The 25,827-nt window shown below is 42.4% G+C and overlaps 1 protein-coding gene across 5 annotated transcripts in view; it reads left to right on the forward strand.

Moving 5' to 3' along the window:
- The first annotated feature begins 1,208 nt into the window (after positions 1 to 1,208).
- Positions 1,209 to 25,827, forward strand: part of SEMA6D (semaphorin 6D) — a 61,324-nt gene continuing 36,705 nt past the window's right edge. For all 5 annotated transcript variants that reach the window (XM_004386286.1, XM_004386284.1, XM_004386285.1 and 2 more), the window contains exon 1: positions 1,209 to 1,589. The gene's annotated coding sequence lies outside the window, so the exon portion shown is untranslated. The remainder of the gene's footprint in view (positions 1,590 to 25,827) is intronic.

Genomic DNA, 25,827 nt, shown 5'->3' on the forward strand with positions numbered 1-25,827 from the left:
AGGGTGCGCTGCCGAGCGCCGGAGAGGAGGCTAGCGGAGGCCACGGAGGGGTCAGCAGGGCCGCGGGCCTCCAGGCGGCGCTAGCCGCGGCGCCCAGCGAGGGAGCGCGCCTGGCCGCCGGCGCCTCCTACCGTCCGCGCCCGGGGGTGGGATCCGCGCCGCGAGGCGCCGAGCGCGGGGAGGGAACCCAGCTCCCGGCTGGTCTGACGGATTGACTTGGAGATGGATCGGATTACACCATTTGCCGCGCCTCGGTTTGTTTTGCTGTGTCCCGCTGCTGCTGCTGCTGCTGCTGCTGCTGCTGCTGCTGCTGCTGCTGCTGCTGCTGCTACAAGGGCTAGTGGTGCCGAGTTTCAGGATTGTAACGAGGAGGCCAAAACCTAAGGAGACAGAGGAATATTTTTTTTTTTTTTCTTGAGCGTGACAAGCCTTTATTTATTTTTTAACCAGCCTCTCCCCATGAGGTAAGACAGTCCTTTAAAATCTGCTAATGTGGGCGTCGGGTGGAGGTTGGATCCCGATCCGCCAAGCCTGAATCGCAGCCCGTGTGTGCGCGCGTGTCCGTGTGTGTGTGTAGTGTCACTGGAGAGTTGATTTCTTTTCCAAGCAGCTCTCTCCGTCTGCCGTGCAAGGGACACGCAGAGGACTGGAGAGGTTTGGCGGACCCGTCAAAATTGGCAGAGCTGGAGCTTGGGGGAGGGGCAACTTGGACTTGGAGACCCTCCACCACTGTGCACCCTCTTCCAAAAAAAAAAAAAAGGAGGGAGGGAGGGAGCGAGTAAAAGTTTCTTGCAGGCAGCGCCTGCCGAGCGCTCCCCGCGCATTGTCGGGGGAGCCGGAGCTCCCTTGGTGCCGGGCACGGCGTCTTCAGCTGAGACGAGAGAGCGCAGCCGTGGCCATAGGAGTTAGCTGCGGACTCGGCCGCCCGTTTCCGCCTGCTGGCCCCGAGCGGACACTGGGGCAGCCGGGGTCGAGCGGCACCAGGTCGGGCTGGGAGCTGGCCGGCGAGCGCTGACCGCTCGGGGGAAAAGGGAGGCAGCGCGGACACCCGGATCGGAGCAGCCCACCGACTGCCAGCGCGGACGCCGGCTACCTGTCAGTGCGCCCCGGGGTGAGACCGCCTGGAGTCGCTCCTTCTGGGAAGGGGCGGGAGCTCGGTGACTTGGCCACCCCACCCCCGGTGTGCAGCCCCAGCTCCCGCCTGGAGCGCAGCCGCTTCCCACCCGGCCTCTCCCCCTGCTGGCGGAGCGCGCTGCAGGCGGGCGCGGAGGGCCGGAGCTGCGGCAGGCCCACCCCACCTCCCACCCGGCGCCCCGGCTTCGCGCGGCCACTCTCCCCGGCAACTTTCAGTGCTTTGTTCTCTGGCTGGAAATGATTTACGGAAGCGTCTTGGCCAGGGTCTCCGCCAGGCGGCCAAAGCCCAGCGCTGAGATGTGTTACGTTCTCATCTACCCATCAGTTATGGATAGGAACAAATAAGAGTCAAATTTTGCATGAGCCCCTTCTCCGGCGGCGTGAGGCGTCCTACCGCCGGGAGGGAGCCGCCTCTGGCGTCGGCCGCCGCTGACAGGGGTTAAGTGAGGAGGAAGGTAGGGAAACTTTTATTTCCCGTCTTGACAGCGTTGATGTTTGTTTCTGGGCTGCAGAAACGGATACAGCAGCCCGCCTTGGGTAATTTGGAAGGGCTTAAAGCTTCCTCTATTATGTATAACTCTTGGATTGAATTGAAAGGTCATAAGGAAAGGTGTAGATGAGATCTGGGCTTAAAGGATTTCTGCTAAATCGACTCTCAGGACCATAGCTATCAGGTGATTGTTTAAATCCTGAACTTGTGAAAAACGAAATGTCTGGGAACTAGAGGGAAATTGAAGTACCGGTATTGATTACAGCATTTCAGGAGCTAAGGGTGCGCCCTGTTCTGAGGTGACCAGCCAGTAGCTTGTGTTCCAGCACCCCGACACCTCACCGCTCTCAGCTGGGTGATATTCTCACATAAGGGATAGCAGATCGTTATTACAGATACACAGTCTTTGTAAACAGTAATTGGACCTATGTCCACCACTACCGTGGCTCCTTTCCCCTAAAAATAACGGGAGTGTTTCCTGTTACTTGGAAAAAAAAATGTCGAGAGCAAGAACTTCTGGCTACCAAGATTTTTAAGTCTGCAGTAAAAAGTGTGGGAGCTTTTTAAGGATTATCTTTCCCTTGACTTGATATTTGGGCCCCTAAAGTGGATTCTTTTGTTTATTTCGAGGCTGAAGTCCTAGGGAAAGGTTGAACATGTTTCTGAACTGGTTTGGTCTTTGTACCCCAGAACAGGAGAAATACTTGTTTGAGGAATTTTTTTAAGGTTTCTTCCTCACAGAACTGAGAAATCTGGACAGCTCAGGGAGAGGATTTTACTGTCTTTTTTGGTGGTTAAAGACAATAGGTTTTGATGCTGCGTGCTTAAACAAAAAATAAGCAAAAACAATCTTACTCTTTCAGGTATCTAACTCAGGAAATTAAGTTATGCGTAGTCATGTTTAATGTCGTAAGTGACAGGCATATTCTGTCAGGCTGGCAGATATTACATAAACATTTATCCTGGCTTAGATAAATAGAATTGCCAGATAAGCTCTGAGATTTTGGTCTATATTACCATTAGCATACACATCTTAAGGTAAACAAACTATCAGCCAGCCATAGCTGAGTTTTGTTTTTTTTATAGTTATGGAGCACTGTGCTTTGATTTAGGTCTCTAGAACGTGCTCTCAGAAAGATAGTCAAATAGATAACCCGAAGATTTCCAAAATGTGTTGTTTAGCAGACGACTTTCTTCCATCGGCATATTTACTTAGATTAACAACCACCTACTACTTCTTACTAGATCCTGCAGAACGTTGCTGCCTACCCTCATTTCTACTAGGGATGCTACATAGATAACCTTTTCAAGAAACATTTTTGTAATGCAGGAGAGTGTGCCAGGAATATTGTGACCCCCACGTCACCAGACAGCTGGTTAACGCGAGTTTGATTTAGATTTGTGGGCATTCTGCCCTCTTCTTCTTTTTTTTTTTTTTTTTTTTTGGTGCCCTCTAATAGCACCATCTGGTCATGTCTGCCCTGGTTTGATGGCTTTGAAAGATAGTTGTGACATAAACCCATTAGTCCTTAGAGTGAGGGCAGCTTAGACAGTGGCCCTCAGCTCACTCGCTGGCTGCCCAGGAAGGGTCTGTCCAGTTCTGTGATCTGGGTAAGTGGCCCTGCATCATATGTGGTGGTTTCTGTGGCTCAAAAGGCACACAGGCAAGGAAACTGGAATTAGAGCTCTGAATCGCAAAGATGCCCATAATCATCAGGGACCTACTGAGACTGGAGAAGTTCTTCACTTCTTTCTGCTCCATCATAATGAACCTTGGTAATTAGCTTAGTTATTATTCTTGCATGTGAATTTCACTAAGATACAACAAGTGAAAAAGCCATCTGACATAGGGTCATTTTTTACCCTTCTGATGCATTTTACAGAGTTAAGAGCCTGGCTGACTGCCTAAGCGTTATTGGTGTAACCAGAGGAGGTGAACTCCTTCCTTAGCATATTGCAAGGTAAAATATTACCTTTTATTTCAATTAAGATACTTTAAGCCAGCACATTCAAGATTCATTTCTTTACAGGGAAGCAAGAGGGATTTGGGGGATGCCCACCAGTCAGTATTTATTGAGTACCTGTTGTTTGCAAGGAACTGTGTTAGCCAATGTTCCAATGCCAGGTGAGCCAGATATGTTTTTTTTTATGTTCAGCTTGAGCAAGAATAAAGAGAAATAGAGAATGGCAAAATGGATGATTTGGCAAGAAATGTAATTATGCACCTATCTTTTGAAGCACATTATTTTACCCTAGATATTTTAAGGCAGGATTATTCACACCGATTATTTACAGTGTTCCAGGCTTCCGCATTTAACGCTAATGATTCAGTCTACCATTAATGTACTTCACATATTGAAACTGCCCTTAGAGCAGGAGAGCTCACTCCTATGGCTCTTGTGAATGGGAACTCGCAGATAAAATCCACCAAAGCCAGGGACTTAGGTTGCCACTTATTTTGTGAATAGCTGCCAACTTTTAGTTGAGAAGACAAGTGTGTTTTGATGTATTCCCATGACACATGGAGAGAATAAAAGTCACATGACCATAACACTTTTCAGTTGATGTGGCTGTCCTTGGCCTGAGTTTTTCTCCTCACACCCTGACCACGGTGGCAGTGCAGCTGATAACTGAAGCTGCTTCCATTTCTCCCAACAGGAAAGCTGCTAAATACTCTTACTTTGAAAAGCAACCGTTTATGTAACCAAGGGCGATCCAATCAGTGGTCCACACAGATACCACAGGAGGTGTACTTATTTCTCAAACTTTTCTTTTCTATTCGGCTTTTGTTAACTCACCCAGATTAGCATTTTAACAACCCTGAAGTGAACTTCTACCATTCTCTCCACTTGGACTCAGTGTGTAGATCATCCATCATCCTGTCCTTGGCTACAACAGGCTGCTGGCTCCATCACCATTTGAAGCTACCCAGAATCCATCCGACTGTGAACAGCACAGCTGGCTACAGCGTTTTTTTCTTCCACACCACTGGCAGCATTGTCTGGCTGTGGTAACTAAAGTTAATACCCAGAATGGGAAGTTTGCATTGTTTGGCAACCTGTGCCTGGCTCCTCAACTCGCCTTGGGGGCACACCTGCAAAAAACGGCCCTGCCTACTTGCTGTGGTGTGTCCCACTTAAGAGGTGGCTTGCCCCAGCCTTACAAGACCCACAGCCAAGCCTTTTTAGGCTTCACGATTAATCCATCAGAATTACAGAATGGTTCTTGTTGTTGTGTGCCATCAAGTTGATTCCCACCAGTGATCAAACTACCAGAATTATTGTCGTTGGGTGTCGTCAAGCCAGTTCTGACTCACAGTGACCCCATGTGACAAAGTAGAACTCCCCATAGGGTTTTCTAGGCTGTAATCTTTACAGGAGAATATCGTCAGGCCTTTCTCCTGCAGAGCCGCTGACTGGGTTCGAACCACCAACCTTTCGGTTAACAGCCATGTGCTTAACTTTTGCGCTACCAGGGCTCCTTATTACAGAATTAGAAGGACCCATTCAGACACCACTCAGTCAAGACCTTCAGAATTCAGTCTGTTTGAAAAGGGGAAGAAATGAGTTAAGTAGACTTTCGCCTTTGTTCCCAAATTACTGAAAACAGAGAAAGACCTTGTCTAGTTCTTTGATGAACTGCACATGTTGTTGCTTCATTCTTTTTTTGCAAATATCATGTGATGCACCTACATCTGAGACCCATGTCTAATAGTACCCGATGCTTTCTACCATTTTTGTTTGTTTTTCTTTTTTCTCAATAAGATATTTGTTATAGTCATTGTTTGTTAGGCAGGAATGTCAGAATTAGGTGGGTACATTTGTAAGATTATGTAACCAAGCCTTTTTTTTTTTTTGACCTTTTATAATTAGGAATTCTTCTTTTGGAGTTGGACGTGTGAAGGGGTAAGGGCCTTATGGTTTGGTGGAAATTAACTGGTCTTCTTTCTTCTCTCCGTAACACGTATTAATTGTTATGGATTGAATTGTGTTCCCCCAAAAATATGTGTCAACTTGGCTAAACCATGATTCCCAGTATTGTGTGGTTGTCCTCCATTTTGTGATCTGATGTAATTATCCTATGTGTTGTAAATCCTAACCTCTGTGATGTTAATGAGGCAGGATTAGAGGCAGTTGTATTAATAGGCCGGATTCAATCTACAAGATTAGGTTGTATCTTGAGTCGATCTCTTTTGAGATACAAAAAATAGAAGTGAGCAGAGAGAGAGAGGGACTTCATTACCACCAAGCAAAAAGAGCCAGGAGCGGAGTATATCCTTTGGACCCAGGGTCCCTGCACCGAGAAGCTCCTAGACCAGGGAAAGATTGATGACAAGGACCTTCCCCCAGGGCTGACAGAAAGAGATGGCCTTCCCCTGGAGCTGACACCCTGAATTTGGACTTCTAGACTCCTAAACCATGAGAGAATAAATTTGTTTGTTAAAGCCGTCCACTTGTGATATTTCTATTATAGCAGCACTAAATAACTAAGACAGTAATGAAATCAGCCACAAAATAGCTGGGATGAGGAAGAGGAGGAGAAAACGAGGAGGATGATGATGGAGGAGGAGGGGACGAAGGAGAAGAAGAGGAAAGCAATAGAAACCCAAACAGCTAACACTTGTTGTTAGTCTCCTTACTGGGCTCTAGGTGCCCTGCTAAGAGCTTTATCTTGATTATGTCTTGTAATCTTCTAACAGCTGCATGAGTGGCGTTCTGTTATCGTCACTGCTTTGTAGAAGAAACTGGGACACCTGAAGTTAAGTCACTTTCCTAAGGTCACATACATAGCAAGGAGGTGGTGGAGAACAGACTTGAGCTCAGGTCTGCCTGACATCTTAGCCTACCTCTTCATCACTGCTCTGAATTGCCTGCAAGAACACTGACTGTCCTTCAGTTCTCTGACACACTGATGTTTCTGACATCTGTTTTTCAATAAAAGGGCCATATTTGGGGTAATTTTTTTATACTGAATGAAATGATATATACAATATGCCTACGCTTTTAAATCTTAACCTTTCCTTAAACTGCCACCAGGGTTTCCAAATCATATGTTGGACTCTTCCATTTTTATTCCTGTTGGCCAAGTAATTATGACACAATCTTCTTTTCCACGTTAGGCTTTCCTGTCCAAGATTACAGTGGCATAGGACAAATGGCAATATTCCTCACTCTCCTCCAAAAAGTGCTTCTGCGTCCCAGTGTGATTGGCAGTCATTTCCCTGATCTTGGCAGGTGAAGATCCATTATGTATCTTTGTCCCATTTCCCAGGAGTATTTATGGGCCCCATCAGCAAAGACAGTGCACGCTGCAGCTGTTCAGGCATTAGAGGCACCAGGATGGAAAGTGTATTACTGAAGTTTGACTACATATTACCTTGTAACAGACATTTTTCTCAGTTATACTTGCAGGAGAACCCTTTTACCTATATGAGTAATCAGATAACGTTGTTGAGAAATTGTCATCCAAGCATCAGCATTTTGTCACTGTTGTTGTTCTTTGTTATTCAAAATTCAGTGGAAGGGGAAAAACACACACACACACACACACTATCACTATACCAGTACATATAATAGTGAAATTGAAATTTAAGGTTTTCAACATATATTTATGGGAAGGAAATATGGATTTTAAAAAGTCCAATATGTTGGTACATGTATAATAAGACCTCAAAGATCTGCAATCACTTAGCCTATTACTGGAGTCTATATTTAAAAATAAAGTCAGGAGTTTAACTCTACTCAGCCGAGGAACTGGCACATGTGTACCAGAGCAGTTGAAGCTCTGAGAAAATAACACCTCATTCCCCAGGAGCGGCTGTCGGCAAACCAGGGACGCCCGCCGCTCCAACTTTGGCCTCGGCCTCACTTGTTATCATAAGGGTCTCTGGAAACTTTTTTGGTCTGCAGTTGTTTACATTTATCATTAAGTCCCCAAGCCTCTTCTTGGTCATTGGTCGATCAAACGAAGATATTTTAAAAAGCTACCAAGAAAGGAGAGGGACAAGAAGAAATGAAGAATGTACGGTTGTTTCTGTTTTTGCCGTGGCTGGGGTAACCATTTGTTCATTCAGCTCAGTTTAACCAAGTGTCTGCTCTGTACAAGTAGGTGCAGGGGGAAGAGGGTTCAAAGAGGAACATGACGTGGCTCCAGAGCTCCAGGATCTTATTGATAATACAGAAAAGATAAGGTCAACGACTAGCCAAATTAAAAGGACTAGTGTTTGAAGTGCCAGGCCTGTGGAAGTTGAGAGGAGTGAGCTTATTTCTGGCTAGGGTGGTCAGGGAAGTTTTGTGGAGCAAGTGATATTTGAGCTAGTCCTTGAACTAGGTAGGATTTAGACAGGTGGACAGTGAGGGGCAGTAGGGGAGTTAGTGAGGGGGAGGGCATTCCAGGCATAGAGAACAGCTTAGGCAAAGGCAGTGGGGGTCTAGATCAGTTGTCCATGTTTGAGTCCTAACCGAGGGTGGACTTGCATTTCAGGTGTGAAAAGGGAGTTTGCCATGCAATCCAACAGATATTTATTGAATGTCTCTGGTCTACTGTACTAAGCCATTCAGCAGATGGCCTCTGGCTTAAGCCATCAAAATGAATGGGATCAATCTTGTGGCAATTCAGTAGATTGCTCCGTGATCAGAACTAAAACCCCCAGATCAGCTGCCAACTGGCTCATTGTTACACATGAGCATTGCAAAGGATAACATGATTTGCCACAAATTATCCAGCAAGACTGCTCCCCACCCTACAGAGTTGGTTAGCAGAGCCAAATTAGAATATCGACTTGATCTTTTTCAGCTTGAAAAGACTCTAGACATAGAGTCTATAAAAAAGAATGAACTGCTTACATATACGAGGTTTTTTAGAGGAGTAAGGGGGGGTGGGGGACACTGGTGGTTCAGTGGTAGAGTTTTCACCTTCCACGCAGGAGATCCAGGTTTGATTTCTGGGCAGTGTACCTCATGCACAGCTGAGGTGGTGGCTTGCTTGCTGCTTTGAGGCAGAACAGGTTTCAGTGGAGCTTCTAGATTAAGATAGACTACAAAGAAGGGGCTGGTGATCTACTTCCAAAAGTCAGCCAATGAAAAACAGTCCGATCCTGTTGTGCATGGGTCTTCATGAGTTGGTGGTTGCCAGGAGATGGCAGCTAGTAGTAACAAGAAGAAGGAGATGTGGAAAAAGGAAATGAAAAAGAGAGTAAAAGCATCTTGAGATGCTGAGTGTTTTAAGAGTTATACTCTAGGTGTTCATTCAACTGCAGGCTCAATGAGGTTATATTCAGTGTTCACCACTGTAAGTTAGCAGGGTGAGTGACACATAGTAGACAATAGCAAATATTTTAATAAATGTGTTGATTGCATTTAACTGTTTGTTACATTGCAGACACAGCTTATCATGGCTGTGCAAGTAATGAATTTAGAGCTATGAAAGTCTTTTCCTAATAGAAAGTGGGAGAAATGGTGGTGGTAAATGAGTTGGAAAGTTCCCAGTACTTGCTTTTGGGAAACCCCATTCTTGAGAGGCCTTGGTGATTCAGCACTCCTTTCTGAGTCTGAGGTTTCATGATAAACCACTCTGCCATCAGCTGCCCTCCCACTTTTCCACCTTCTCTCCAAGCATCTTCCCCATCTCCCCCATCCATCCTCACCCCAAGCTGGACTATTAGCACATGGAGGTTTCCTGGCCATCGTGAATCCCTTGAATTAACATCTTGACTTAACATACATTATAGTCACCCCCTGGTTAAGTTTAGTAGTGGAGCTGATAAGCTTAATGGGAGGAAAGACTGGAAGTTCTATATAGTATAAGTATGTTTACTAGAACACATAATCAATGAAAAATAGTTACCTTAGGCAATGATCAAGACAATTGCTTTGCCAAAGAATTGCTCCAGTGGTCCGATTTTCCTTGGCGTATTTCTTTTACAGTAGTTACATGACAGACTGTCTCAGGAAGAATCTTAAATCAGAAGAATCACTGCCAATCAACGTTCATTCAGAAATTATAAAATAGGTCAATAGGGAAAAAGAATTAAACATGTAAAAATCCAGTACAGGGAGCTTTTCAGGAATATTCCAGTGATGTAAAGCAGAGAACCTGTTGAACCTAGTAATTGGTCTGGCTCCCACCCAGTCGCCTGTTGAAGTGAAGGGCAGGCAGCCTCCCCCTGCATGGCGCACACTTGCTTTCCAGACAGGACCTAAAATAAACCAGCCTGGTTCAACTCAACTAATATAACAGCTAGCTAGCATTGACTGCCTGCTTACTGTGTGCTGTGGCACTGTGCCTAGCACTTAAAATACGTTATCTAATTTAATCTTCATGCCACCCCCTGTGTGTGTACTACTAGGAGCACATTCTACTGAGAGCTTGCTATACTCTTCTAAGTGCGTGTACTAAATCATTTCATCAGCATCCTTTAAGATCAGTACTACTATTAATAACATACTTACCTTACACATGGGGAAACCAAGGCACAGAGAGGTTAAGTAGTTTGCCCACGGTTAAACAGCTAGTGAGTCCTAGAACCAGGGGACTTGGATCCATGAGAGGCAGCATAGCAAGAACATGAACTCTAGAGCCTGCCTGTCAGGGTGTGAGTCCTGGCTGGGTGACTAACGAGCTGTGTGATCTTAAACACATTACATAACCTCTCTGGGCCTGAGTTTCCCTATATAAAAGGTGGATGATGATGGTAGTGAGACATAAATGAATTCATGATGGTAGTGAGACATAAATGAATTAATATTTGAACAGCACTTAGAATAATGCTTGGCATGTAGTGAGTGCTACATATATATGTATATGGAAACCCTGGTGGCATTGTGGTTAAGAGTTTGGCTGCTAACCAAAAGGTCGGCAGTTCAAATCCACCATTCGCTCCTTGGAAACCCTGTGGGGCAGTTCTACTCTGTCCTGTAAGGTCTCTATGAGTTGGAATTGACTCAACAGCAATGGGTTTGGTTGTTTTTGGTATATATATATATATATATGTATGTATGTATATATATATATATATATATCAGTGTCAGTTAAATAAAAGTAAATGCAGTCTGGCTTCAGATCCTGTACTCTAAGCTGTTTTGCTGTGCTGTCTTTTCATATGTGACTTTATCATATTCCTTTAATAGATACATAAACCTTGAAGCCAGTTCAACAACCAACTACCCCTCATCCCCACCCTCTATATTTGCAACAGATCCCTCCAGAATGGAAAGGGGAATTTGGCAGGAGGGGCTCAGTGGCCTGGAGGTTTATCCCAGAACTTGACCCCTGGCTGAAGATCTCTGACCCAGATCTTTGTTGTTTAGAATTATGATATCAGAAATCTAGCTGCCAATATTGGCTGTGTCACAGGACAAATGCAGATGCTTGGCATATGTTCTATGCTGGTGGACTCTGGGCTGGTAAAAACCTGAAAAATGCCATGAAAATTCAGACATTCTCCTAGCCCACCCTTGTCATCATCCTCATCTTTGTTCTCTACCCGTTGTTCTCAAAGTTTAAAATCATCAGAGTCACATGGATTAGAATACGGATTCCAAGGGCCCTGGCACCAAAGCTTATCTGCCTTCTTAACAAACACCCCAGGTAAGTCATGCCAGTTGACCCTTGACCACACATTGAGAAATGGTGCTGTAGTTTAGCTGTGCTTCTCAAACATCAATGTGCCTGCAAATCACCTGGCATCCTGTTAAAATGCAGATGCCCATCCAAACAAGGCTCTAGACTTCAGTGCTGGTTCTCAGACCACTTCGTAGACCTGAGGCCTCTTGCCTACAAAACAGGAAGAATGGTTATGAGTGGGAGACAGCCCAGCTAGCTCATGAGACAGTGAAGAAAGTTATAAAATCTGCTCAAAGCTGAAGAGTTTTTTTTTTCTTCTTTTTCTTCCAGCGTGCAAAAGATCTTCACCGTGAGCAGAAATTAAGAAAGAAAAAGGGCACTCACTTATTTCTGCTGACTGGCCTATGTTATTTCATAAATGGAGTCCTATATTCATAGCAACAGTTTTTGATTTAATGATAAACTCTGAGGTAAGGGTAATCAGACTTCATGCTTCAGGGCATAAGGTGATTGCCTGCTGTGGTCAGGATGGAGTTTTTTCCCTTGTGTTTTGCACAATTGACTAGATGCATTAGAGAGAAGTACACAGGCTGCGCTTGGAAAAGCAGGGCTGGAGGCCTGGCAGAGAACACCACTGGATGAGATCATATGGGAAATGGTCTGTTTTGAAATGAACAACCCCATCATCATTTGGCTTTATCATTTTTGTTTCATATTAAGGTTCTATTTACTGTATGTGTATATTTCTAAGAGCCACATGATGAGGTTGGGAGTATACGTATTTGGAATGAGAGACCTGAACTCCAACCTTGACCAACAACATACTAAGTGACCTAGAGAAAGCACTGTCCCCTCGGAGATTTAGTCTCCTCACCTATAGATGCCCTACCTTCTCTCACGATTATCATGAGCATCAAATAAGACAGTGCGGATGAAAGTGCTTTGTAAAAACCAGTTAAGTGCTGCTCAGATGTAAGGTATTATGATGATACAATGCTTTATAGAATTATCATTTATTATAATCAGCAATGTATAAATTCATATTCTTTTTGATGATATCGTATGCATAATGAGTGAACATTTACTGAGTTCTTAATCGTACCATGTACTGAAGTACTTTATTTACATTCTCTCATATAATCCTCGTATCAGCCCTTAAAAGCACATGCTTTGTGTGTGTTTGTGTGTGGATGAGTGTGCACGCTTTAGGTGGAAGTATACAGTGCAAATTAGTTTCTCATTCAAAAATTTATACACAAATTGTTTTGGGACATTGGTTGCAATCCCCACAGTATGTCAGCACTTTCTCCCTTTCCCTTTACACCCTGGCTTCCCGGTGTCCATTTGTCCAGTTTCCCTGTCCCTTCCTGCCTTCTCATCTCTGCTTTTGGGCAGGTGTTGCCCACTTGGTCTTGTATACTTGATTGAACTAAGAAGCACATTCCTCAAGTGTGTTATTGTTTGTTTTATAGGACTGTCTCATCTTTGGCTGAAAGGTGGATTTTAGGAGTGGCTTCAGTTCTGAGTTAGCGGGGTATCAGGGGCCACAGTCTTGGAGGTTCCTCCAGTCTGTCAGACCAGTAAGCCTGGTCTTTTTTGTGTGTGTGTGAATTTGATTTTTGTTCTACATTTTTCTCCCGCTCTGTCCGGTACCCTCTATTGCGATCCCTCTCAGAGCTGTCGGTGGTGGTGGCTGGGTACCATCTAGTTCTTCTGGGCTCAGGCTGGTAGAGGCTGTGGTTCATGTGGTCCGTTAGTCCTTTGGACTAATATTTTCCTTGTGTCTTTGGTTTTCTTCATTCTCCTTTGCTCTGGACAGGATGGGACCAATAGCTGTATCTTAGATGGCTGCTCGCAAGCTTTTAAGACCCCAGGTGCTACTCACCAAGGGAGGATATAGAACAATGTCTTTATGAACTATATTATGCCAGTTGACCTAGGTGTCCCCCGAGACCATGATCCCCGGCCCTCAGCCCCAGTAACATGGTCTTTCAAGGTGTTCAGATGTGTCTAGGAAGGTTCTATGGCTTTGCTTTGGTCAGGTTGTGCTGACTTCCCCTATAATGTGTGTTGTCTTTCCCTTCACCAAAGTTAACATTTGTCTACTATCTAGTTAGTGATTTCCCCTCCCTACACCTCCCTTGTAACCATCAAAGATTTTTTTTTCCCTTTGCATAAACCTTTTCCTGGGTTTTTATAATAGTGGTCTCATGCAATATTTGTCCTTTTGTGATTGGTTTATTTCACTCAGCATAATGCTTTCCACATTCATCAGTGTTTTGAGATGTTTTGCGGATTCATTGTTGTTCCTTATTGTTGCATAGTATTTCATTGTGTGTATGTACCATAATTTATTTATCCATTCATCTGTTGATGAGCACTTAGGTTGTTGGCACATACATTTTGTATTCCCATTTTATAGATCAGGACACAGAAGCTCAAGAAGCATCAATTAGTTTCCTTTTGCTGCTGTAATAAATTACCACAAATATAGTGGCCTAAAACAATGCAAATTTATTATCATACAGTTCTGGAAGAGGTCACATGTCCGAAATGGGTATTACTGGGCTAAAATCAAGGCAATGGCAGGATTGTATTCCTTGTGGAGGCTCTAGGATAGAACCCAACTCCTTGCCTCTTCCAGCTTCTAGAAGCCACCTGCATTCCCTGACTTGTAGCCCCTTTCTCCATCTGCAAAACTGTCAATCCCATGACTCAAATCTCTGCTTCCATTGTCACATCTCCTTCTCTGACTCTTCTGCTGTCCTCTTCCATCTTTTAAGGACTTTTGTGATTACTTTGGGCCCACCTGGAAAATCCAGGATAATCTCCCTATTTTAAAATCCTTAAATTAATTACATCTACAAAATCCCTCTTGCCCGGTTAAATAGCATATTCACAGGTTCTCCCCACTCACTATAAACCTCCTCAAGTCAGTCACTGCAGGAAACAATAAAATCATAGAACATAAATGGTGAGGAGAGCCCTGTTGCTGTTAGGATACTCAACTGAGGGCTTTTAAATGTAATCATCATAACAGTAACAACACAAAAATTAATCTTTACTGATATTGGTGTCCTACCTGGTGTTAAGCATACACATATAGTCATTCATTTATTTCTTCCGAGTGTGAATGTTATTCACCTGATGAACTGAATTTAGAGTCTCTGAATCCAGTTGTCTTTCACTGGGTGACTGAACGAATAAGGAGAATTTGGGGGACCAGAGGACGTCTGTCTTGGAGAACTATAGAAAAGTGTTTTAATGGATTTCCCAGTTCAGGGGAGACTGGGTCATCCCTTGCTGGCTCTGAACTGTCGCTTGGCTAAGTAGATGGAATTTCTCAGGTGAGACTATTTTACCCCATCCACTGATAGTCAATTCCATCTTCAACTTTAAAAACATGATGTCCTCAGAGGTCAACCAGGAAGTCGCCAAAGAATTGTAGACAGCTGTCAAGAGATCTGTTCCTCACCCCCTTATCCACCATTTCTTTCTTTCACTCTTCTTTTTGTCTCCCATTTAGCTAATCTCTGAGGTTTAATGTAATTTTAAAGTTCAAAATGTGCACCCTACACTGAAAAGACTGTCAGAGCAGTTTGAGGAAAGATTAAGAGCAAAGACTTGGAAGTCTGGAAATTGAGCCTTAGCTTAACTATTATAGACCAGTTGCCATAGAGTCAGTTCCAACTCATGGCAACCACTTGTGTGCCAGAGTAAAACTGTGCTCCATAGGGTTTTCAGTGGCTGATTTTTTGGAAATAGATCACCAGGGCTTTCTTTCAAGGCACCTCTGGGTGGACTAGAACTGGCAACCTCCTGGTTAACAGCTGAGTACATTAACTATTTGCACCATCCAAGGACCCCCAGCTCGACTATCAGCCAACCAGATATCTATGGACAAGGCACTGACCTTACTGGTCTTAGTTTCCTCCTTAGAACAAAGTGGGTTGGGGATGGGTGGCAGAGAGAGTCTAGATGATCAGCTGTCATGGTGGATCTACTACAATTGCACAATTTCCCTGTAATTCTCAGTTATAACTCTGAAGAGCCATCCCTCTTTGAACATGTAGGATAACAGGGCAAGTGAGTTTACAACTAGAAAGCCAAACCTGACTGATTGGTAGTGGCTGCTGCAGCTTGTGTTGCAGAAAGCTTTCTGGGGCTGAATCCAAGGTCTGGGAGAAAAAGAATGCCTTGATTGATTGATTAGCAGCATCTGTGAAAAAGGGTGGGAGTATGGTAGCCCCTATGCAACAAATTTGCCGTCTTTGACTCAGTACTTTCTTTAGAGGTACATATAGCCTTTAAAATACTCATCCACATTGAGCATGCTCTTTGTACAGGTTGGTAGGTATTTAATGCAGGTATCATCTACTGTGTGTCTCAGCTAGCTGCCAGAACAGAGTTTGAAGTATCTAACCAATGAAAAGGAAGATAACTAATTCCCAAAGGATAAGGAAATTTGGTAATGATCACTTGCCATTTGCTTTATTCTGTTGCATATTCTCTCGATTATTTCCACCATTTTAAACATTTTATCCTAGACTCAAAAAAATGTGATAAATGAGTTTGCTTTTATAGATAACAGCTTTACCAAAGGTGTATAAGTGTAGACATTTATAAAAATACACTGCCACCACACACATACGCATACATTCTGAGATTTAAATGACAAACTTTGAAGAAAGACTCAAGTTGTAATCCTGTCTTACCTGCTTACAGGATTAGAGAAATTGGACAAATCTCAAGTTTCTCTGAGTCTTAGCTTCTTTTTCTATCAAGTGGAAAAAAAATACCACTTATTTTAAAAAGATTTGAAATCAATTAGAAATAAAACTCGTTGCGGTCGTATTGATTCTGACTCATAGTAACCCTGTAGGACAGAGTAGAAACTGCCCCATAGGGTTTCCAAGGAGCAACTGGTAGATTTGAACTGCCTATCTTCTGGTTAGCAACTGAGCTCTTAACCACTGTGCCACTAGAGCTCTGATTAGAGATAATGAGTATAAATTGGCCAGCACAGTCCTTAGAACCCAATAGGTGCTCTGTTGTGTTGAGTTTTCCATCATTTGAATGCTTTGGGCTGCAAGTAACAGAAAACCAAACTCAAAATTGCTTGAACAATAAGGACAGTTTATTAAGTCACATAATAAGAAGGCCTCAGATGGGGTGGTTCCAAGGTTGGTTAATTCTTTGGCTCAACGATTTCATCAAAGACTCAAGTGCTTTCCATCTTTCTTCTTTGCCATAAGGTCAAGTTTGTCCTTAGCTAGCTCTTTTCATATTCCCAATAAGACTGGCACATTCCAGGTGAGAATCCAGCACATCAAAAGACCAACTCTTCTAAGAAACGTTATCTAGTAACAGACTTCCTTTTAGTCTGCTTGGACACAATTGTATCACATGCTCATGCCGGAAGCCTAACACAGCCTCTTCAGGGGGATGAGACCACTACAAGTGACTTAGACTGGCCATGAATTGCTTCTCAGTGAATGCATGAGTAGAATCAGCATTTTGTTACAAAGTATTTGCATTATACATTGCTATATATGCATATTATATACACACAGTGTGTGTTACATAAGCACATTCATGAGTGCTGTCAAACTATAAAAGTTTGGTGTTTGGCCAGAACTATTTTTCTGCCATTATTTCAAAAGTTTTGCCTACCTGGAACAGGATTTGTATTTAATTAGACAATTAAAGATATAAAACATATGATATTGGAGGACAGTGCTACAGAAAATGGGCAATATATTTTAAATTGGTTTGCCTTCACTAGGCTTCCATGTGTTTCTTTCTTTTTTTTTTTTTTTTACTGTAGCTTGTCTTAAATGAGAACTAAGACACCCCTGCCAGATTAGCACTTTGAAACATCATAATGAATAGAAGCCATAATTATGAAGGCACTTTTATCTCTTGAGAGGTAGAGACAGAAATGTTAACTCTATTCTTTTCAACTCTGTAAGACGTTTCATGATTATAAATTCACATTTTCTCATGGTTCCTACTTCAGAAACCATTAACCCTTAAAGCTCTAAAGTTTCATGTGTTTCTGCTACATATTATAAATCTTATGTTTATTAAGGAAAGTTACTCACTTTTTAATCTCTCCTGTCATTTAATGCAATGTACTGCAAGCTACCTGAGTGGAACCTTTGCCTGGCTCTGAGGTTCCTTCACTCTTTTCCTGGTACAGTGATGCAATAAATCAGCTCTACAAAACAAAACGTGGCCTTCAAGTCGATTCCTACTCATAAACATAGGTGGGGAGGCTCCTCCTTTACCTCACTTTGTACAACTGACCTACCTTTGCGTTAAGTTATAAAAGTTAATCACCTAGATCCTCACGATCTGAAATTTCCCCTTTCAGTGTTTTCTGGTTGCATTTTTATTCACCAAGGTGAAGTTTCATTCAAGCTTTATCAAATAACAATTTTATTCCTTAAAGGCGAACAGTAGTCTTTGTTCTACTATTCTCTATATTTCCAGCCTGCACTGCTTTCCTTCATGAGTTTCCATGATTCCAAGTGGTCCTCAGTTCAAATTCTGATTCTGCCACTTAACCTCTCAGAGCCTTGTTTTCCTCGCTGGAAAGTCAAGATAATATGTTTACCTCATAGGGGTGTTTGGTCTTTAGGAAGAAATAACATGCAAAACACTTAGCATAGTATCTGATACTATGAATCACTGCCATCGAGTCGATTCTGACTCATAGCAACCCTGTAGCACAGAGTAGAACTCTGCCCCATAGGGTTCCCAAGTCTGTAATATTTACGGAAGCAGACTGCCACATCTTTCTCGCACAGAGCGGCTGGTAGGTTCAAATCGCCGACCTTTCAGTTAGCAGCCGAGCTCCTAACCACTGTGCCACCAGGGCATCTTTCAGATATAATACACAATAAAGTGTACCAGTTTGGTTAGTGTGATTGCTGTTGTTTTCAAATGAAGGCTGCCTGGCAATGTATGAAATATACATGTGTGAAGAGCTTAGGTTCCAAAATACATATCTAGGTCCCGGATAGAGCTGGAGAAAAATGTAGAACAAAATTCTAACTCACAGAAAAAGAGCACTTACTGGCCTGACAGAGACTGGAGAAATCCCAAGAGTATGGCCCCCAGACACCCTTTTAGCTCAGTAATGAAGTTACTTCTGTGGTTCACCCTTCAGCCAAAGATTAGACAGGCCTATAAAACAAAACGAGACTAAAGGGGCACATCAGCCCAGGGGCAAGGACTAGAAGGCAGGAAGGGCCAGGAAAGCTGGTATCAGGTAACCCAAGGTTGAGAAGGGAGAGTGTTGACATATCGTGAGGTTGGCAACCAATGTCACAAAACAATGTATGTATTAATAGTTTAATGAGAAACTGATTTGCTCGTGTAGAGATTGGCATTTCTTGAGCACATGAAAGCACAGTAGCACCACTATGTGGACACATTGCAACTGAAGTGTTGGACGTTATTCTGCTGACTTATTTGCAGTGAGGCTTGGAAAATTTATTATGTTGTATTTTCATATTCTGAATTGTGACACAATAATAGAGTAAGTACTCCTGATGAGTTAACTGTGTTTTAATGCAACCTGAACCCGAGTCTTAGTGGTAATTTTCTGGATGCGTTCCTTCCCTCATTCGTTTATTCATTCACCCATGCAACAGATAATTTTTGAGCATGTTCAAAGAGTCAAAGTCCAGCCCTGGTTTCATGGGTAGGTGACCTGTGCAGTCACACAGGGCCCCACACTAAGAATGCATTGCTGTCACCATCTTGAAATTCTTAATTTTTCAACAAGGAGCCCCACAATTTCATTTTGTACTCGTACTGAAACAGAGCAACAATTGTGAGGGTGGCACAGGACCGGGCAGTGTTAAGTCTTTTGTACATAGGGTCACTGTGAGTCGGAACCAACTCAATGACACCTAACAACCTAACAGCTGGTACCCACAAATCATATAGCCAGTCCTGATTACATCTTTTCAACAGTGGCGTTTATTCTGTGTTTATCTGAGTAGACAGACAGTTGGAAACTGCGTAGACAGAAGAGTTGAAAGGAGTCACAGCCTCTGAGTCTGAGTTCCCACTGTGCCACTCACCAGCAAGTCACCTGATCTCTGGATCTTGGCTTTCTCAGTTGTAAACCTAAGGCGGATTAGACGTGATCTCCAGGGTTGCTGCTGATGATGTTCGCTCTTAGGAGAGTAAAACATAAATGTAGAATGTTATTAGGCTTGCCTTGGATTATAGCTATGGTGATAATACCTTTAACACTAGAAGCTAGGACATGGGAATTATGCCCCCCTCCCCCCGAAAAAAGATGAAACCAAGACCCTTCTCGAGAAGTTCAGCTGTGTAGGCAATGTAGCTGAAACGCCTGACGTCTAGACTAGACCTATTTGCCATTTGGCAATTTTGCAACAAAAATTCAAATTGATTGAGCACTGGCAGTCTGCTCATTTCATTTGAGTCTGTCCTCTCTTCTCTATAGATTTTGTGCTAATTTCTCAGAGAAGACTAACACACTCTGTTACTTTTGCCACATGAAAAAAAAGAAAAAAACTATATTCAAGACCTTAAAACTCTCATATACAAATATTGGCATCCTTGAGAATTTTCTCTAATTTTCAGCCTTAAAAGTTTAGTGTATTAAGAGGTGATAATCAGAATATTTCAGAGTCCCTGGGTGGCACAGATGGCTAAGCACTGGGATACTAACCAAAAGGTTGGTGGTTCAAACCCACTCGGAGGCGCCTCAGAAGTCAGACCTGGTGATCTGCTTCCAAAAGGTCACAGCCTTGAAAATGCTATGGAGCAGTTTTACTCCCCAAACTTGGGGTCTCCATGAGTCAGAATCAACTCAACAGCAACTAACACAACAACAGAACAATAATCAGAAAAGTCCACAGAATGTGGTATCAAGTGAATGCTAGCCTTGAGTGTAGCCCATGTAGTCTGACTTCAGTGCTAACTTTCAGAAAGGATGCCACTCATGGTGGCCCAAATCCCTTAATTCCACAGAGACGCAGTCTCTCTAAGGTGCAGGTAAGAGCTTCCACCATTGGGTCTGCGTTAACTCCATGTGGGAACTAAGCCTTTTCCGGTTCAGTCACTCTGGCACCTCTGAGAACAGTTACAAATCCTGTATTAAAACTTACAGCTGCTTCGTGGCAGGCACAGACGTCAGATACACTTGTGTTTTTCATCAAGTTGAGGTCACTGGCAAATTGCAATGATAAAAGACATTTCAAAGAAAACAGAGATTCAGCAATAATCATCATTTTTGGATACACCTTCAGGTCTGCTTGAAGCCCCTTCTACTTGAGCAAATTTTAGATCACAAGAGAATTCAGTGTTCGAAGTGTCTCTAATCATCCACCTAAACACTTGAGTCGTCAGGTCGGCCTCTCCACTCAGTGAGCTTGCTGTCAGGCCGTTTTAGTAGAGAAGAGATGGGGAGCCTTTCTATGTTGTTGAAAGCCCACAAACAACTCCAGTGTACGTCAGTACCAGGAGCCAATTAAGATCAAAGCCGTGATGCTTAGTGCTACCATTTCATCACATTAATATTAAGCAATTTTTACTTTGACACTGATCAAGAGGTGTTAATGCAAATTCTTTTAAACAACTCAAATAATTTAGGGGCTTTGTGTGTGTGTGTGTGACAGAATAGTAATTTTTTTCTATTTCTGAGAGCTAGAAATATCATGTCTTTTAGGTCTCTGAACAGTTACCCAATTTAAGGGTTTTTTATGTATTTATTTTCTCATTTTAATTTAATTTTGGTGGAGAACGACTTGACGTGTGCCTGTTTTATTGTGTAGCAGTGGGATGTGTTACTTAGAAGCCTTGGAACCAAATAGGAGTTTACATTTTAGCTCCCAAGATATTTCTTTAGCCCCCCAATGGTTGGCTGATGGATATGTTTACATTGGTCTCAGCATTGAGTGGGCTGATTTGAAGAGACCACAGAGATAGTTGTGTGTCTGACTTCTTGTTGCTCTAACAACTAGAGGTAGAATTACAGTATTACCCTTATCTGCTATGGTATTTATTTTATGACTAAGAAAAATGGCTCAATGTGACCAAATTTTGAAGTAGATTGTGTTCCAGGAGCCATTTATCTTAAAAGTAAAATGTAAACAAGTCAGCTGTATAAATTAGTTTATGCAAACATGTATTTACTGTTTAGCTATACATTCAAATAAAAGTTTCCTTAAAGCTTATATTGTCATTTACTGGGATCTTAGTGATGTAGGGCGGTGACTCCAGCAAAGGGAAAGAAGGCTGACAGAGAAAGCATCCTCACTTCCCATACGCATGCTGTTGTTGTATGCCAGTGTCAATTCTGACCTGTACTGACTCTATAGGACAAAGTAGAGCTGCCCTATAGGGTTTCCAAGGCTGTAAATCTTTATAGGAGCAGATTGCCAGGTCTTTTCTCCCACAGAGCAGCTGGTGGGTTCGAACTGCCAACCTTTTGGTTAGTAGCCCAGCTCTTCGCCAGGGTACCACCAGAGTTCCTTCTCCTGCCCCCATAGTCAGAGGCTTTAAGAGGAAGTTCCATTTTCCTGTACATGTCTTTAGAATAGAGAAAGGAGACCTTGTATTATTCTCGCAGGGCTATGTAATAAATTACCACAATCTTGTCTTAAAAAACAGAAATCTATTCTCTCACAGTTCAGGAGGACAGAAGTATGAAACCAAAGTGTTGGCAGGGTTGGTTCCTTTTGGAGGCTCTGAGGGAGACACTGTCCTATGACTGGCTCCTAGGTCCTGGTGGTTGCTGGCAATCCTTGGAGTTCCTTGACATGTAAACACATCAGCCCCATCTCTGCTTCCGTCTTCACATCTCCTTCTCCTCTGTGTCCGTCACTCTATGTCCTCTCCTCTTCTTACAAGGACACAAGTCATTGGATGATTTTATCTCAAGATCCTTAACTAATTACATCTGCAAAGACCTTATTTCCAAATAAGGCCACATTCTGAGGTTTCTGGTGGACATGAATTATTGGGGACACTATTCAGCCCAGTACGGACTTTAATGCCACATTTGAACAACTAGGATAAAAAATGTTTTTGACTCTAAGTACGCATGTACACAATTGCATCAGTTTTCCATTTGCTTTTGCTTGTTAGATTTGGCCACTGAGGAGTCTAAGCCACATTTTCTGTCTCCTTTGTGACTGTAATTCTTAATTTGGATGCAAAAGACAGTTGCTGTATTACTAGCACCAAGATAACAGCTGTGATTTTGACTTGGCATAGATCTTTGTGAAAATCAGATTAAAGTTCAGTCTAAAAATAGAAACTGTTGTTGCTGATTTTATTTTAGCACCTTATATTTTGGAAACCTAGGAAGGAAAAGGTGGGAGGTTGGAAGGAGAGAGAAGCAAAGCCAAGCTTATAATATGCTAATTTAATGGAAATTTATTAATTACCTCCATTTTCTCTTATTGGACACACAGAGTATACGTATAACATACAAAATGATAGAAGGCTTGTTCTCTAGAAGTTACCATCTAAAATAAGCTATATATTTGAAGAAACATGTCCCATTGTTAGTCGAATCCAAGTATTAGTATTAGTTCTATTTGACATAAGAACAATAACTAAATAACAAAAAAAAAGCAACTTAAAATAACTCCTTTTTATTTTTGTCTATTCCCTTCTAGTATTTGTCTGTATGCACATCTGTTTTTATAAAGTTGTGATCAGTGAACATACAATGTTATATTCTAATTTTTTTCCATGTAGTATTACAATATAAGCTAAGGATTACTGGTCTTCATTATTATCATCTTAATGATTGCATAATATCCCATGAGGCTGGTGTAATATACTTTTATGAACTACTTCTCCAGGCTTAGACATCTAAGTTGTTTCATTTTTTTTTTTCATCATTATAAGTAAGGATATAATAAGCATCTTCCTCTAGTAAGGTTCTTTTTTTCTGTTCTTAGTTTAGATTATTTGCTTAGGATAGATTACCAGAAGTGAAATTACCAAGTCAAAGATTAGTCATGTTAGTGTGTAATACATACCCAAATTGTTTTCTGACATGGTTGTATTAATTAACCGTACCATGAGCAATATATTGGTGTCATCCCAACTAACCTTAACAGCGTTAAATATTATTCTTAAAAAAAAAAAAAAACCAGTTTAACCAGTGTGAAATTGTACCCCTTTGATATCATTTACATTTTTTTGATTATTAGCAAGCAGTCTGACGTTTTAAGAAACTAGAACAAGACATTTTAGGGACGTATAGTATTGCTTGACTCATAGAAAGACAATCTAAAGACTGTTACTGGGGAATTGTCATAGCTTCTGTGTTCTGACCAAAGGCTCCCTGTGTCTCTGCAATATATCCAGCTCTGACAGCTAATTTCAGTCTTCAGTTGGACTAAGAGGAGTGAGGAAAGAAAGCAACATTTCAGGATACAGGCAGTATCTGAGAGGATCCAGCAAATAATTCTCCCCAAAACAGAGTATATCACTTATCTAACTGCATGACAAACTGTCCCAAAACTGAGTGTTTAAAACAACAGCCATCATTTATTTAGGTCATGAATCTGCAGGTTGAGCAGAGCTCAGCAGGGAAACTCATCTCTGTCTCACGCAGTACCAGCTGGGATGGATCAAAAGGGGCTGGAGGATACACTTCTAAGATGTTGCACTTACATGGTGGGGGGCCAGTTGGTGCTGGCTGTCAGTTAGGACCTCAGCTAGGGCTTACAGCCAGAGGCTTAGCTCCTCTCCACGTGGGCTTCTTCATGAAGGCTTCTCCACAAGCAGCTTGAGCTTCCTTATAGTATGGTGGCTGGGTTCCAAGAAAGTGTCCAAAGAAATAGGAAGTGGAAGCTGCCAGTTTATTAAGGCAGAAACTGAACAACATCATCTCCATTATATTATTCAAGCAGTCATAGGCCAGATTCAAGAGGAGAATACATACATTCACTTCTAAGTGAACGGAGTGTAAAAATTGGGAGCCATGTTTCCAAACCATCATATAGTGCTGGTATTCCTCCCCCTGCTTTCCAGAGTACTGCAAAGTTCAGAGTTCTCCATTTGACCCAGTCTACCATTCCCCAAACAAGGAATTCAGTCCAGTGTCTCTTGGCCTCATTTTTCCACTATTGGGAATCTAGCAGTGTGCCTTCCACTGTTCAGCCCACCCCAGGAAGCCAGATCTCAGTGCTTTTAATTATCTGTGTCATTGCTCTTTTCTGTTAAGGTAGATATTAGAGGTGGGCCTGAGCGGGTGATGCATCTCAAGAAAAATAATAATGTTAAGTATATTTAGTACATTTATACTGGGAAAATGCTTAACTTCTAATGTGCTGACAGCCCTATTTATGAGAATCCTGCCTGGTTGCTGAGTGGTTGATTTAGGTGTTTCTATTACCAGTATCAGGAAAAGGAAAATTATTTGAACAACAATTTCCTTGTTTTGTCTTCCAAAGAATAACAAGAGAGAATTTAGAACATAGGAGGAGACACTGAAATCATCAGAGGTGGTCTTCAGAAATACACAGAAATACTAATAATAATTTTAATAGCAATAAACATAATAATAATAATAATAAAAAAACATTGCCATCAAGTCGATTCCAACTCATAGCGACCCTACTGGACAGAGTAGAACTGCCTCATAGAGTTTCCAAGGAGCACCTGGTAGATTCAAACTGCCAACCTTTTGGTTAGCAGACCCTTAACCACTACGCCACCAGGGTTTCCAACCATAATAATAGCTAATACTTATTACACTTATTATTTGCTTGGCACTGTTGTAAAGGTTTTTGATACTCTAAGTTTGTAACCCTCAAAACAACCGTTTAAGATAGGCCCATTTATTATCTACTTTGTACAGATGCCAGGTGAGGTAGTTTTTCTGAGTTCACACAGCTAATGAGTGGTGCAGCCTGAACACTCTTACAGTAAAGCCTATTTCTTCAGTGGCTTATACAAGGGTGTTTTTTCTCGGGGTGGAGAGAAAATGACCGTCATCCCGTGTCTCCTTCCTTGGGTTTCAGGCATTGACACTCCTTCAGCCATTTCGTGGGGCTGAGTTGGGGTGGAGATGGTAACATCACCTATTACTCTTCTTTTATTTACTGTTGAAGATAGAAAGTTTAAAAAAAAAAAAAGTACACAAGCCTTCCAGAGTTGGAGCCTTATTTGCTTCCCACCTCATCCACTCTGCCTGCCAGTTGAACGTTTATAGGAAAGGATTCAAAGGGCGCCTCTCTTTAACTGTGAAAGGCCTAGGAGCAGGGGGAACCTCTTCAGCCTTCAACCCTAGTTTGCTTCCATTGAAGAGCACCTGGTCAAGGAGGCATCCGATACACTGTCTTCTCTGGCCCCAGGGAGTGAGCCCCTGCTATACCACAGCTCCTCTCATTATTTTATTTTTTCACAGAAACTTTTCTTGTCTGGTTCATTTACCTGCTAGATCGTTAGACGAGAAGAAAGGATGTGGGGAAAATGCTGCAGTTCATATCTTAAAACAACAATAATAAAATCAAGCTAAAAATATGACAGTATTCTTATTTAACATATTACAAATGCCTGTTTTTCTGGTGCGGTGATTAAGACCACATCCCCTGGAGTCAAACTGACTTTAACCTCACTCGCTACTT

The sequence above is a fragment of the Trichechus manatus genome, unplaced genomic scaffold, assembly GCF_000243295.1.
Source record: "Trichechus manatus latirostris isolate Lorelei unplaced genomic scaffold, TriManLat1.0 scaffold00161, whole genome shotgun sequence".
Taxonomy (NCBI): domain Eukaryota; kingdom Metazoa; phylum Chordata; class Mammalia; order Sirenia; family Trichechidae; genus Trichechus; species Trichechus manatus.